The sequence below is a fragment of the Leopardus geoffroyi genome, chromosome A3, assembly GCF_018350155.1.
Source record: "Leopardus geoffroyi isolate Oge1 chromosome A3, O.geoffroyi_Oge1_pat1.0, whole genome shotgun sequence".
NCBI lineage: Eukaryota > Metazoa > Chordata > Mammalia > Carnivora > Felidae > Leopardus > Leopardus geoffroyi.
This window is the reverse complement of record NC_059336.1, coordinates 131,169,144-131,183,404: the sequence shown is the minus strand read 5'-3', so window position 1 is coordinate 131,183,404 and position 14,261 is coordinate 131,169,144.

Here is a 14,261-nt window from a genome sequence, read left to right as displayed (position 1 = left end):
TTCCATATTTACTCTGAGGTTTCTTATCTACCCTTTCATTAATTCCTTCTTTCATTCTCTGAACATTTTATTTAATTCGTGAAACATATTTATAATCACTGCTTGCATATGTTGAGTTCAACGTTGGAGCCGTCTTCATTTGGTTCCTATAGGCTGCTCTTTTCCCCCTCAGTTGTGATTCACATTTTTTTGTTTTATTGCATGCCTAGTGATTTTTGGTTGCTAATGGATATTATGAATAACAGGTTGTAAAAATTGGAGATTCTATTATTCTTTCCTGAAATGTTGATTCTTGTTTCAGAAGGAAGTTCAAAGATTGGATAATCATCTTGAACTTGTGTACTCTCGCTTTTACACTTTGTTAATAAATATTTGTGCTAAGAACAAGGTGTATCCAAACCCATTTAAAAAAATTTTTTTAACGTTTATATTTTTGAGATAGAGAGAGACAGAGCATGAACGGGGGAGGGTCAGAGAGAGGGAGACACAGAATCTGAAACAGGCTCCAGGCTCTGAGCTGTCAGCATGGAGCCCGACGAGGGGCTCGAACTCACGGACTGTGAGATCATGACCTGAGCTGAAGTCGGCTGCTCAACCGACTGAGCCACCCAGGTGCTCCATATCCAAACCCATTTAGCTGGACAGGACTCAGCCTCCTAATTCTGTCTTGCCTAAACATCCTTTTGGGACTTTGTTCTTAGGCTTTTTAAGAGTAAGTCTATAGTAGGATTAACTTTATGTCATTATCCTTACTCTTAAGGCCCTCTGCAGTTGACATGGTCTCTCCACGTATTTAAAAAAACATTTTTTTTTACATTTATTTAGTTTTGAGAGACAGAGAGAGACAGAACACAGTTGGGGAGGGGCAGAGAGAGAAGGAGACACAGAATCCAAAGCAGGCTCCAGGCTCCCAGCCGTCAGCACAGAGCCCGGTGTGGGGCTCGAACCCACGAACCGTGAAATCATGACCTGAACTGAAGTCGGATGCTTAACTGACTGAGCCACCCAGATGTCCCTTGGTCTCTCCACTTATTAAGGTGGGAACACCCTCAAAGCTCTTCCTCCAGTGCTGCCTGACCTCTGGCATTTCTGTTCTGCTTTCCATCTGTAGCAGCTGATCTCCATTAAGTTCACTTGGTCTTGTCCTGGGTATGGACAATTCGGCCTTCATATGGATTTTTGGGGGATCTCCATACTGAAATCTGGGGCCCATCACTAAATAGCTTCCTTCCTCTCATGCTTCATCTTATACGTACCTGCAGATTGAGTACTCTTTAAGTCTAATCTCTGCCTCCCAGACCACTGCCTTTTGCTTAGATTCCGGTTCTCTGTGCTATGCTGCAGAAGTCACCCCTAGTCAGAAGATGGGTGATTACGGTGCTCACCTTATGCAGTTTTGTAGTTCGGTGTGGCAAGAGGGCTTGTTAGTGTCAGTTACTGAAACTTAACTAGGGTGAGAAGTCCCGGTATAGGGGCACCTGGGTGGCTCAGTCAGTTAAATGATTAACTTCGGCTCGGGGCATGACCTCGCGGTCTTTGAGTTTGAGCCCCATGTCAGGGTCTGTGCTGATGGCTCAGAGCCTGGAGCCTGCTTCAGATTCTGTGTCTCCCTCTCTTTCTCTGCCCCTCCTCTTCTCACACTCTGCCCCTCTCTAAAAAAAGAAATAAAACCATTAAAAAAATTAAAAAGAGAAGTCCCAGTTTAATGCCCTGCACTTAATATATGCTCAGTAGATAACTGTTCCTTCGTGTATTGTTTTCCTATTGCTTCCATAGCAAATGACCACAAACGATGGCTTTAAACAACACAACTTTATAATCTTACAGTTCTGCAAGTCAGAAGTCCAAGGTGGATCCCACTGGGCTAATATCAAGGGGTCAGCAAAGCCGTGTTTCTTTGGGAGAGGAGGAATCTGTTTCCTTTCCTTTTCCAGCATCTAGAGGCCACCTGCATTCCTTGACTCATGGTCCCTCCCTCCATTTTTAAAGTTAGCTGTGTGGCATTTTCTCTCCTCTCTGACCTCTGCTTCTGTCTTTACATCCTCTGTATTTATTCTGACACTTTTGCCTCCCTCTTGTAAGGGCATTTGGTGATGACACTGAGGTCACCCAGATAATCCAAGATCAACTCTCCACCCTGTGATCCTTGAGGACATCTCCAAAGTCCCTTTCAGCGTGTAAGGCAACATATTCACAGGTTCTGGGATTAGTATGTGGCTATCATTGGCAAGTTGACTAGTCGAATAAATTCTGCTTTCACAGCTCACTGAAGCTGGCACCCAGAAGTCATATTAACATAGTTAAAATTTTTGTGGTTTTATGACTACAGGGTTTCATTCTAACAAAACAAATCACAAACTCTCTGAATGTTAGTACCCCTTGCCTCTCTCTCCAAAAACTGTTCTTGAAGAAAAGTACCCTATTTGGCTCTCCTTGTATCTTGGGAGGTATACCTGAAAGCCTAGATCCTTCTTTCAGATTTTTACCTTCTACCAATTATTTCTTCATACGGTTTAGAGATTCCAAATATTCCTAGAACCCTCATATCTATTTTATCCCTAGTACCCTTCCTTTTACATGTTTTACCATCTCTGATTGGAACATTTTCCATAGACTCTTTTTTTTTTTTAATTTTTTTTTCAACGTTTATTTATTTTTGGGACAGAGAGAGATAGAGCATGAACGGGGGAGTGTCAGAGAGAGGGAGACACAGAATCGGAAGCAGGCTCCAGGCTCTGAGCTTCCAGCACAGAGCCCGACGCGGGGCTCGAACTCACGGACCGCGAGATCGTGACCTGGCTGAAATCAGACGCTTAACCGACTGCGCCACCCAGGCGCCCCTACCATAGACTCTTAATGGCTTTCTTTTATATGCTCTGCACGCCACACCACCGCCAACGTGAGCTTAGTAAAACACCAATGTGACCGTGACCCTGCGTAGATTACAGACTAAAAAGTTTCTAATCAGACAAGACCGTCTCTCTCCCCGGTTTTGTATCCCATCTCCCTAACCTCACCACCATAGCAGGATTCCTAGGATTTCTGGGGCATGTTTCTCAATTATAAGCACCTTCTGTCCATCTATAGAAGGCTGCCTCTTCAACTGGGCCTAGATAACCTCTATCTTCTTAGTAAATCTGAAATGATCAGAAGACCTTCGATCAAAGGTCCCCTCCAGTATGAGTGCTGCTTCGGTCCATCCAAATGTGTTTCCTTCTTTATACACCCATAGTGCTTTGGACATCCTTCTATCATGGCAATTATCTTAATGCATTGCCATGCAATTTTTGTAACTGTCTTTCCACCCAAGAATGCGATTCTCCAGAGCAGGGACTTTGTTATGATCCCATCTGTGGTCTCATGCCTTTCTCAACATGTAGAAAGTGTTTAGCAACTTATTTATTAGGTGATTCAATTGATGTATTCAGTTGGGTTCTCAATTTTATGTGTTCTCCACTTTAATAAGCAAAGGCTTTTATTCTCCTCAGGCAAAGGCTTTTATTTTCTTTCCATATAATGTGGCCCCTCTCCTCTTTGTCTAGTCTGCCATTTTAAACTCAGATGCCAGATTTTCCATAAGTTAGGGAGCAAGGGCACATATGGAGAATATTCACTGGTTTCTGAAACTTTTCTTTGTAAGGCAATATGTAGGACAATTAAATTCTTTTTAATTCTTTATATTTAGTTGGAATTTGGAGGACCATTTTTAGAATTCAATCTTTCTGGCCTTTTTAAAATAAGATATATCATACATACAAAAGAATATATCTTGTATATAAGCTCAGTTAAAAATGATAAGGGGCTCCTAGGAGGCTCAGTTGGTTAAGCATCCAACTTTGGCTCAGGTCATGATCTCATGGTTTGTGGGTTCAAGCCCCGCATTGGGCTCTGTGCTGACATTTCACAGCCTGGAACCTGCTTCAGATTCTGTGTCTCCCTCTCTCTCTACCCCTTCCCTTCTTGTGTTCTGTGTCTCTCAAAAATAAATAAAATGTTAAAAAAGAATTAAATGATAAAACAAGCACTCACCTTCTCACTATCAGAGGCTAAAAATATTGCCATCATCTTGAAGTCTTCTGTTTATTCCTTCCCATTACATCTCATTTCCTTTCCCTAAAGGTTAAACAATAAACTGATTATGTTACTATTCCATTGGTTTATTTTTATAAATAGTTGTACTATATACTTATTGATTTCTTTTTTTAAATATGTTTTTAATGTTTATTTTTGAGAGAGAGAGAGAGAGAGAGAGAGAGAGAGAGCATGAGCAGGGGACAGGTTGAGAAAGAGAGGGAGACAAAGAATCCCAAGCAGGCTCCAGGCTCCAAGCTGTGAGCACAGAGCCTGATGTGGGGCTCGAACTCACGAACCCGAGATCATGACCCGAGCTGAAGTCAGACCCTCAACCAACTGAGCCAGCCAGGCGCCCCTATACTTTTTTATTTCTAAATAATGTATTGGTTGAGTTTGCCTATATTTGACCTTTATATAAATAACAGTTATTGTATACTTTGTACTCTTTGTCCCTGAATTTTTTTACTTTATGAGATTCATACATTTTACTGTGTATAGTTACACACTCACCTGTTTTCACCGATGTATATTTGATCTCATAAATATACTACCCTTTATATACTTTATGCTTGATAGAAATCTAGGTGTCTTGGTGACAGGCATTGAGGAGGGCACCTGTTGGGATGAGCACTTGGTGTTGTACAGAAATGAATTGGACAATAACTTCCAAAATAAAAAAAAAAACTAATAAAAAAAGAAATCTGTGTGTCTTTAAGGTTTTCTACTCTCATGCACACTGCATATTCTAAATTGATATCGTATTTCTACTTTAATAGCAAACATTGTTAATATCTATTGTTAATAGATTTTTTAAATGTTAAAACACTTTTATTTTCCTGGGATACAACCAAGTTGTTTGTTGTTGCTTACCTATTTTTTATGCATTTCCGAATTCAGTGCCAGTAGATTTTAGAACTTCTGCCTCTTGGTTCATGCGTACAATCGCCTTGTGACGTTTCTTTCTTGAACTGTTCTCTGGTTTTCATACCATGGTAAACAAAATTCTAAAAATGGCCCTAAGATCGTTTCCCTAATCTCTGGAAACTGTAAGTATGAGATACCACTGCTCTGATGATGTCTTATGTCATAGCTGATCTCAATATCCAGGTTGTCCTAATCTAATTGTACAAACACTTTTAAAAGCAGAGAGTTTTCTCCGGTCAGAAGAGTCAATCAGTGATAGCGGGAGCACTATGGGGATTTGGCTCATCATTGCTTGATGAAGATAGAAGGGAATGTGTGGAAAAGAATGCAGGTGTCCTGGAGAATTTGAGAGACTCCCAGACCAGAGCCAGCAAGGAAGTCGGAACCTGATTCTACAGCCTACAGAAACTGAATTCTACCAACGATCTGAACGATCTCGGAAGTGAATTGTTCCTAGAGACTCCCAATGAGAACTCAGACCAGCCCACACCTTGCAGGCTTGTGACACCCTGGGTGTAGAGCACAGAAAAGCCTGCATAGACTAAAATTTACCAAACTGTGAGCTTGTAAATGGATGCTTTCTTGAGTCATTAAGATTGTAGTAACTTGTTACATAGCAATAGGAAATGAATACAAGTATCATGGATACAGTAGTGTCATTGAATGAGTTGGGGAGTTCTCTGATTCTCAGTTTCCCAGAAGAGTTTCCAATTTGCTGTTTCTTGAATATTTGCTAGACTTCACCAGTGACTAGAGACTATAGTCTGTGTGTATTTATCAAATTAATTATATGTTTGCTCATTTTTTCTACCATGATAGTGTGTGATTTCTCTCTGTCTTGATTTAACCCGCTATCTGTTTTTCTCTTTTCTTACCCTCTTTAGAGGTGATTGAGGTTTTAAGATTGCCCCTTCCTCTTATCTCTTTCCTGCTACTAATTTTGTTAAATTTTTTTTTTCAACGTTTATTTATTTTTGGGACAGAGAGAGACAGAGCATGAACGGGGGAGGGGCAGAGAGAGAGGGAGACACAGAATCGGAAGCAGGCTCCAGGCTCCGAGCCATCAGCCCAGAGCCCGACGCGGGGCTCGAACTCCCGGACCGCGAGATCGTGACCTGGCTGAAGTCGGACGCTTAACCGACTGCGCCACCCAGGTGCCCCTCCTGCTACTAATTTTGAAGCGACATACTGTTTCCCTCCTTTTTGTGGTTACCCTAGAAATTTGCACTTTTGAATTTAGGAATGTCCAAAGTTAACCAATATCCACTATCCCTGAAACACAAACATTTTAGATGGCGAGGCAGAAAGAACACTCGCCAAACCTTTAAGTTCACACCCCTATTATTTCCATGCCTCCCTTGAAGGTACTTTGGGCCCCAGTGACTACTTTAAGTCAACAGACAATGAACCGAAGATGTGTATGTCACCTCGGGAACCGAACAGCAAAGGGCTAACAGTCCTCATTCATTTCTTTCTTCTTCTGACGTGGGACCTTGGCTTGGAAGCCACTTGAAGGTTTTTCAGGCCTTTGCAGACCGTGGAGCTGGTGTGAATTTTGCACAGACTGACTGGTCCCAAGCCATTACGAGTCTTAGCATGTAGTTTAAGAAGCATGGAGGGATATTATTTTCCACCCGGAGCCGAGGAGGGGCTAGATGATTATCTTTAATCTTCTCTTTATGGGAGGTGTTTTCTTTAAAATTTTTTTTTTATTTTTACATTTATTTATTTTTGAGAGACAGAGAGAGACAGAGCACAAGTGAGGGAGGGGCAGAGAGGGAGGGAGACCCAGAATCCGAAGCGGGCTCCAGGCTCCGAGCTGTCAGCACAGAGCCGGAGGGAGGTTTTTGCTTAATGGTTCACCTGTTAAGAGTTCTAGCTTTTGGGGATCCTGTTTATGGTCAGGCTTAGCCATTGTTCTCTTGTCCCCATGTGCTTGTAGTGTATGGCCATTGAAACCCAGGCACCAGCCCACCAGGGGCTGGGAAATGCTGGTATTTACCAGCTCTAATGACTGCCATCCTTTCCCGGTTTGAGCTTCTCCTAATCTTCGGACTCTGAGCATTTCACTTTTTTTTTTTTCCCTGCCAGCCCAGCCATCTATTTGAGAAACTAATTTTTAATAGTGTTTTATGCCGAGTTTTATGGATTTTATACGTAAAGGAGTTTTCTGAAGGTATAGACTATCCTGTAGCTCAGTATGAAGCAAACATCATAATTTAGTATCAAGAATCTCCCTTCTTTTCTGCCTGTCTGATTATAAACAACAAAAAGTGATTCATGTCTTTTTCAATGTATTTTTAAAAGCCAGAGAGGTACTACGAGCAAGCACTTATTGACTTAGGAGTGGTGAAGTTTTTGATGTTTGGTGTATGAACACATACGTCTGCAATATACACAGTGTTGTGTGTTTCTCAAAAAACGAACTCTGAACCCAAAACCATTGAAGGCCATTTACTATGTTCATGACATTGGGTTGAACAATAGCAAATTACTTGCAATTCTCCACTGCTCGTTAGCCCCATGTGCCTCTGTTTATAATCTTTCCTTTTGTTATTATCTGCTTAATTATGCAATGAATACCTGGTGTCTACCATGCAGGGCTGACAGCTTGTGCCATCAGGGATAACTGCTGAATAAACAGGAAGTCATCTGGTCACCACAATACAAATAATCATGTGTAGCACGTGCTAGGCAGGGAAGCTGTGATTTTCCAATATTTTCTTTAATCATTCTCAGAACAAAATCCATGAAGGAGGAATAGGAACTACAGTAAAACCTTGGTTTATGAGGATAATTCGTTCCAGAAACATGCTTGTAATCCAAAGCACTTGCAAATCACAGTGAATTTCTCCATAAGAAATGATAGAAACTTAGGGGCGCCTGGGGGGCTCAGTCCGACTTGGGCTCTGGTCATGATCTCGTGGTTCGTGAGTTCGAGCGCCGCGTGGGGCTCTGTGCTGACAGCTCGGAGCCTGGAGCCTGCTTCCGATTCTGGGTCTCCCTCTCTCTCTGCCCCGCCTCTGCTTGTGTTCTGTCTCTCTCTGTCTCTCAAAAATAAATAAATGTTAAAAAATTAAAAAGAGTAAAAGGAACAATGGAAACCCAGGTGATTCATTCTACGGCCCAAAAATATTCATATAAAAATGATTACAATAGCATAATAGAATACAAAATAATAAAGAAAATACAAAATGTAAAGAAAAATAACCAAATGTACCTTCACGTAACTTTGAAAACCTTTGTGGCTGGTACGAGGGAGACAAGAGAGAGGAGGGTTATTGTGTAGGATGACTTGCCCTATCACTAATGGAATCACTGCTATCTATCGGCTCAGTGGAATCTTTTTCTTTTCGTGCAGTTTTAACAAGGAACCTATCCAGTGACACTGGCATTTGCCTCATTTTGAGGGTTTCGTGGAAATGTGACATTGCATTGTTGATCACCCATAGTCCCAAAGCAAGAGAGAGAGAAAGAGAGAGAGAGAGGAGGCTCAGTTGTGATCATGTGATCTTGACATCAAGAGAGAGAGAAAGAGAGAGAGAGAAGGCTCAGCTGTGATCATGTGATCTTGACATCACGTATTACACCTATTGCAAGACATTGCTTATCAAGTTAAAATTCATCAGAAATGTTTGCCCATCTTGCAGAATACTTGCAGAACAAGTTATTTGCCATCCAACGTTTTGCTCTGTTGTTTTAAATATGAGGAAACTGAGGCTTGAAGAGGTTAATCAACATGCGCGATGCCACAAGTTTGGGGAGTTTCATCGATGGGATTTGAGGTTCAGTGTCTTGAAAGCTAATGGCCGTGACTCTCAACCATAAGACTCTTCCTTGCAGTTCCACCCCACAGACTGGAGGCATGCATTCTCCTGTGACCCCCACAAACACCCCCACCAGAATCTGGGGCTTTCAGGATAATGACAGAGGATAAAATGATGGTACCATACCACTGGGAAATATATTTTAATTTAATTAATTTATTTTAAGATAGAAAGAGGGTGTAAACAGGGAAGGGGCAGCGAGAGAGGGAGAGAGAGAACCCCAAGCAGGCTCCACGCTGACAGCCCAGAGCCCGATGCAGGGCTGGAACTCACGTACCGTGAGATCGTGACCTGAGCCAAAACCAAGTGTCGGATGTTTAACCGACTGAACCACCCAGGCGCTCCAGGAAATATTTTTTATGGAAAATTAGAACATATATTTCTCTTTTCCTTGAACCTCTTCATTGCCCAAACTTCACTGTTGATAACAATTGCTTGGCCCTCGAGGGGGAACCGAAGCAGACAACCGTGATACGATGAGGGCTCACCCAGTAGGTTCCATCCTTCATGATTTAATCCAATGTGTGTATCAGGGCTGTCTGACAGACACTACATCTAGGCAAATCTCCTGGGTTAAAAAGCAGCCCCTCGGGTATCCCGGGAAAGTCCTGCCACCTTTCCACATCCCGTCTATGAAACAAAAGGTTGATCTCTACAAACAGAACCAGGACAGCATTAAAGGAAACTCTGTACGATGCTCGCAGTGTACCTGGCACACAGTAGGCCTATTCAGGAAATGAACTTTATGATTAACTTATGATCCTTGCTTCCAGCAAGCCCATAGTAGAGCAATGAAGCAGTAATTCATGTTTAAAATCAATAAAAGGTCAAAGGCATTTTTTGCTTCTTCATTCAGCATTCATGTCATCCAATGTTCATCAAGAACCTTCTATACACGACTATGCAGTTACTTGAGTCATAACCCTGGCTCTTAGGTAAAGAAAACATGAGATAAAGGAGCCTGACTTTGGGTATTTACTCTGCAAATCGGGGGAAAGATCCAAATGCAAAGTCACTCTACTCTGAAAGGAGGGCTGAGCGGTCCTGGAAGCCGATTAGATACGAATTTTCAAGGAGCAGGGAGTCAGGCTGACTTGGCATTTCTAAGCCAGGCCGACCTGGAAAACAGGGAGCCATTAACCTTGCAAGTGAGGAGATATAATAGAAACAAGGATTTTTTTTTTTTCCTCCTGGAAGAAGCTGATGAATTCGGTGACAGACATGCAGACAGTGAAAAATCTAGGCATGTCTCAACATAATTCGCCACTGGAAAAATTAATTGGAATTGAATAAATAAATAAAAGTACTTTATATCTTCCTGGGAGGAAGCTCAAATAGATTTATTAATCATCCGATCTGAATGTCCAACAGCGAAAGAATGACTAATAAATTTATGGCTTATTTTATACACTAGAATTGTGACATAGAAAATAAGATTAATAAAGTTGTTATAATAACATATGAAACTGTGAAGTATAAGTAGACAGAGCATAGTGCAAGATGGTATATACAATGTGATCTTATTTTTTTGTGAAAGTACAATACAGAGGGAAAAGACCTGGGAAAAACTAAGGCCCCAGATGTTTTTTATGGGTTGTTGAACCCTGGGTGATTTTTTCCTATCATTTTATAATTTTTATTTCCTTTCAGGTTTTCTATAATAAAAATTCATTGATTTTCTAATGAGTTAAAAGGGGTGAGGATAATCACAATGATATATGGGAAGGGTTTAAAATCATCCAGGGAATGGGACACCTGGGTGGCTCAGTTGATTAAGCGACAGACTTCAGCTCAGGTCGTGATCTTGAGGTTCGTGAGTTCAAGCCCCGTGCTGGTCTCTGTGCTGATAGCTCAGAGCCTGGAGCCTGCTTCCGATTCTGTGTCTCCCTCTCTCTCTGTCCCTCCCCCGACTTGCACTCTGTCTCTGTCTCTCTCTCTCAAAAATAAATAAACATTAAAAAAAAAAACTATCCAGGTAATAATATCAGCAAGAATACCTATGTGGTATCTATGGAGACAGATGACTATTTACTTTTGGAAAATTGATTAACATATGGGGTTCTGAGCACTTGGTGTTTAACCAAAGTATACCAAAGCGTTTAACTAAATCCCCATAATGAAATTAATAAAAGGTTAGTGTATTCTATGTTGACACATCATTTGGCCTGTGACTCACAGTTCGGCTGAAGGGGAACAGGCTATGTCCTTGCATGGGAGGCGGTACACACACACAGCAAAATAAGAAAAACAAAATACGAATTTATACTTCCAGGCTTACTGTGCGAGCCTAGCAACTCACTCACCTTTGCTCTCCCATTTTCCATAATGCTAAAATGTGGACGATAATACAGAAACACGTTGAGGATAGAATGAAAATGCAAGTTGAGAACATCAGTGTAACGATTGGTGCCGGTCTCCATAAATGATAACCATTGTTATGTTTCTGCATATATAATTATCTACCTGCTTAGCTACCTAATCTATGCGTCTTAGTGCTATAGACTGTCCAGAGCGTGTCAATCCACTGTGGGCAGTAATTGTATCGACTGTATTCCCGCCACGCGGGAGAACACCTGGCAGAGAAGGCTCTCACTAAATACTTACTAAATGGGTGATAACAGAGAACACAGGTAGATTGAAGAATGGGGGAGTGATCGGTTCAGGGCCAGGTGTGGCCCAGTCCTTGGTACGTTCATTGCCTCTGCCGATGTACAGAAATTAGCACATGGCCTTGGTCGCCACGGCCTCCAACCTTACCCGAAAGCATGAAGGGGTCACTGTTACAATGAAGCTGCTATGATACGAAGCAGTGTGAATAGATAGACAGAAACAAGGCCTTGGGGATACGGTGGAGCTCATGGATCAGACTTTTCCAGAAGTCCCTGTACTACCTCTATTTTTTTAGGTACCACTGTCATTTACAACAGCTAGAGTTGGGCTTTCTGTTATTTCTGGCCAAGTGCATTCTGGGGGATATCCCTGCTGATTGGCATAGGTGGATTGTCGTTCCGAAAACCACCCTCAAAGCAAAAATAACATAAAAACAGGGAGGGGAACAAAACACAAGAGACTCTTAAACATAGAGAACAAACTGAGGGGTGCTGGGAGGGTTGTCGGTGGGGGGGATGGGCTACATGGGCAACGGGCATTAAAGTGCACAGTTATCGGGGTGAGCGTTGAATGTTACATGTAGGGACTGCATCCCGGGATTCTACTCCTGAAATCATTATTGCACAACATGCTAACTAACTTGGATGTGAATTAAAATAAATAAATGAATAAACGAATGAATGAATGAATAAATAAATAAATACCAGCCTCAAATCTCAGTCATGTGTCATTAACCTTCTATTATTTTGTTCCCGAGTCCGCTTAGGTGATCTTGGATGGGCTTGGGGGGGAGGGCAGGGCAGCCCTGGGGCATATGGACAGCAGGCAAATATTTTGTGCAGGCCCCTACTAGACAGACAATTTAAGGCACTTGTACCACAGTTTGTCAGCACCACTGTGGCAGTCCAAAGACACACGATCCCGTAAAAGAAATTCTGCACTGCCCAGGAGACATCCCCTATGTGTGTTGGGGGGGGCAGGGGGAGGGGGTTGGACAGCTATGCCTCAGAGCATAGTTGTCTGGGGTTGTATCTAGGGTGCACGATGGAAGCCTGCTATATAGTTGGTTCATTCTGGGCCCGGGCTAAGGAATCAGTGGTTACCAAGGGCTGTTCTCATGGATTATTATCGTCATCATTATAACCAAAGCATACCACACAGGCCACACCACACGAGCACATTTATGACCTCTGTAATCCCATGGATCAACCCAAATCCCGTGGAAAATTATACTCTACCCAAAGTAAGAGAGATCTGGGACTGATTATCTCCTGCCAATATCAAATCGGTCATTTATCCATTTCCCAAGGACTTATTGAGTGCAAATTATGTCCCAGGCACTATTTTAGAGGCTGGACATGTAATGATGAACCAGGTGCGGTCCTGGTCTGCAAGTTGGGTCTAGGAAGGGAGACAATCATATGAACACACAATTACAACACAGTGAATCAGGTGCTAATAATAATTTACTGAGCACGCAGCACAAGCCAGAATTTATTCTAAACCCTGTGCCTCTCTTAACTCGCTTGATCCACTCAACAGTTTTATGGGGCATAAAGGGGTTAATTAATGTATCCAAGTTCACATAGCCAGTTAGTAGCAGAAGACTAAGTGCCAGGCAATTTGCCTCTAGAATCTTCAATGACAGTTACTGCAGTGTGTGTATAAAAGCACCAAGTAAAAATTCAGATGGGAAAATGAATCGTCAACTACGGTTTGAAAACAACCCAATTTTTGTTTTTATTATCTTTCAAATATTCCTCCAAATAGTTTCATCGAATGTCAGAGTTGGAAGATGTCTTAGAGACAGTCTGGTCCACTCATCAAACATCGTGTGGATAAGGACACTGAGGCCCAGAGAGGAAGAGACTGCCCTGCTCAGGCAGCTGGTGGATCTCGTAGATAGAAGACCACCAGCCCCCTAGATTTCAGACCCTGGGTTAGCAGCACAGGAGTGGGGCTGAAATGTATTGGATTATGGGCACTGGGCCAACTTACCCATTCACGGAACAGTAACAATCGCTGCTGAAGATACTTTTGCAAACTCAAGGATTGTTACAGCGCCATGGTTTCCAATTGTTTTTGACCTCAAAATGCTTTTGCACTCTTTAAAATTGTTAGGGGTCGTCAAGAACTTTAGGTTGTATGAGCTATATCTATGAATATTTATCATATTAAAATTTAAAAAAAGAAATTTAAAAAATCGAAGAAATTAAAATTAGGAAGGTTAAAAGTATGTATCAATTCATGCAAATAACTAATAATCCAGCTACTAGTCACATAAGTAACATTGTAATAAAATAACCGTATTCATTTATTTTTAAAATTAAAAAAATGTGTAATGTTTATTTTTGAGAGAGAGAGAGAGTGGGAGAGAGAGAGAACGAGTGCGAAGGGGCAGAGAGAGAGGGAGACACAGAATCTGAAGCAGGCTCCAGGCTCTGTCGAAGTTCGTGAGTTCGAGCCCCGCGTCAGGCTCTGTGCTAACAAACAGCTCAGAGCCTGGAGCCTGCTTCAGATTCTCTCTCTCTCTCTCTCTCTCTCTCTCTCTCTCTCCCCTGCTCATGCTCTGCCTCTCTCTGTCTCTCAAAAATAAATAAATGTGAAAAAAATTAAAACAAAAACAAAGTAACATAATAGAGTATGAAAAAAAAAAAAACACATTCATGGCTTCAGATTCTACATCGCAACAATCCCTTAAGAAACTACCACATGTCAAGTTTTAGTGTAGTATCTAAGAAGACTAATTATTATCTCCTACAGTATTAATTATCTCAATTATCCAATTAACCAAAGAGGCTATCGAAACACTCCTTTACAGCTACG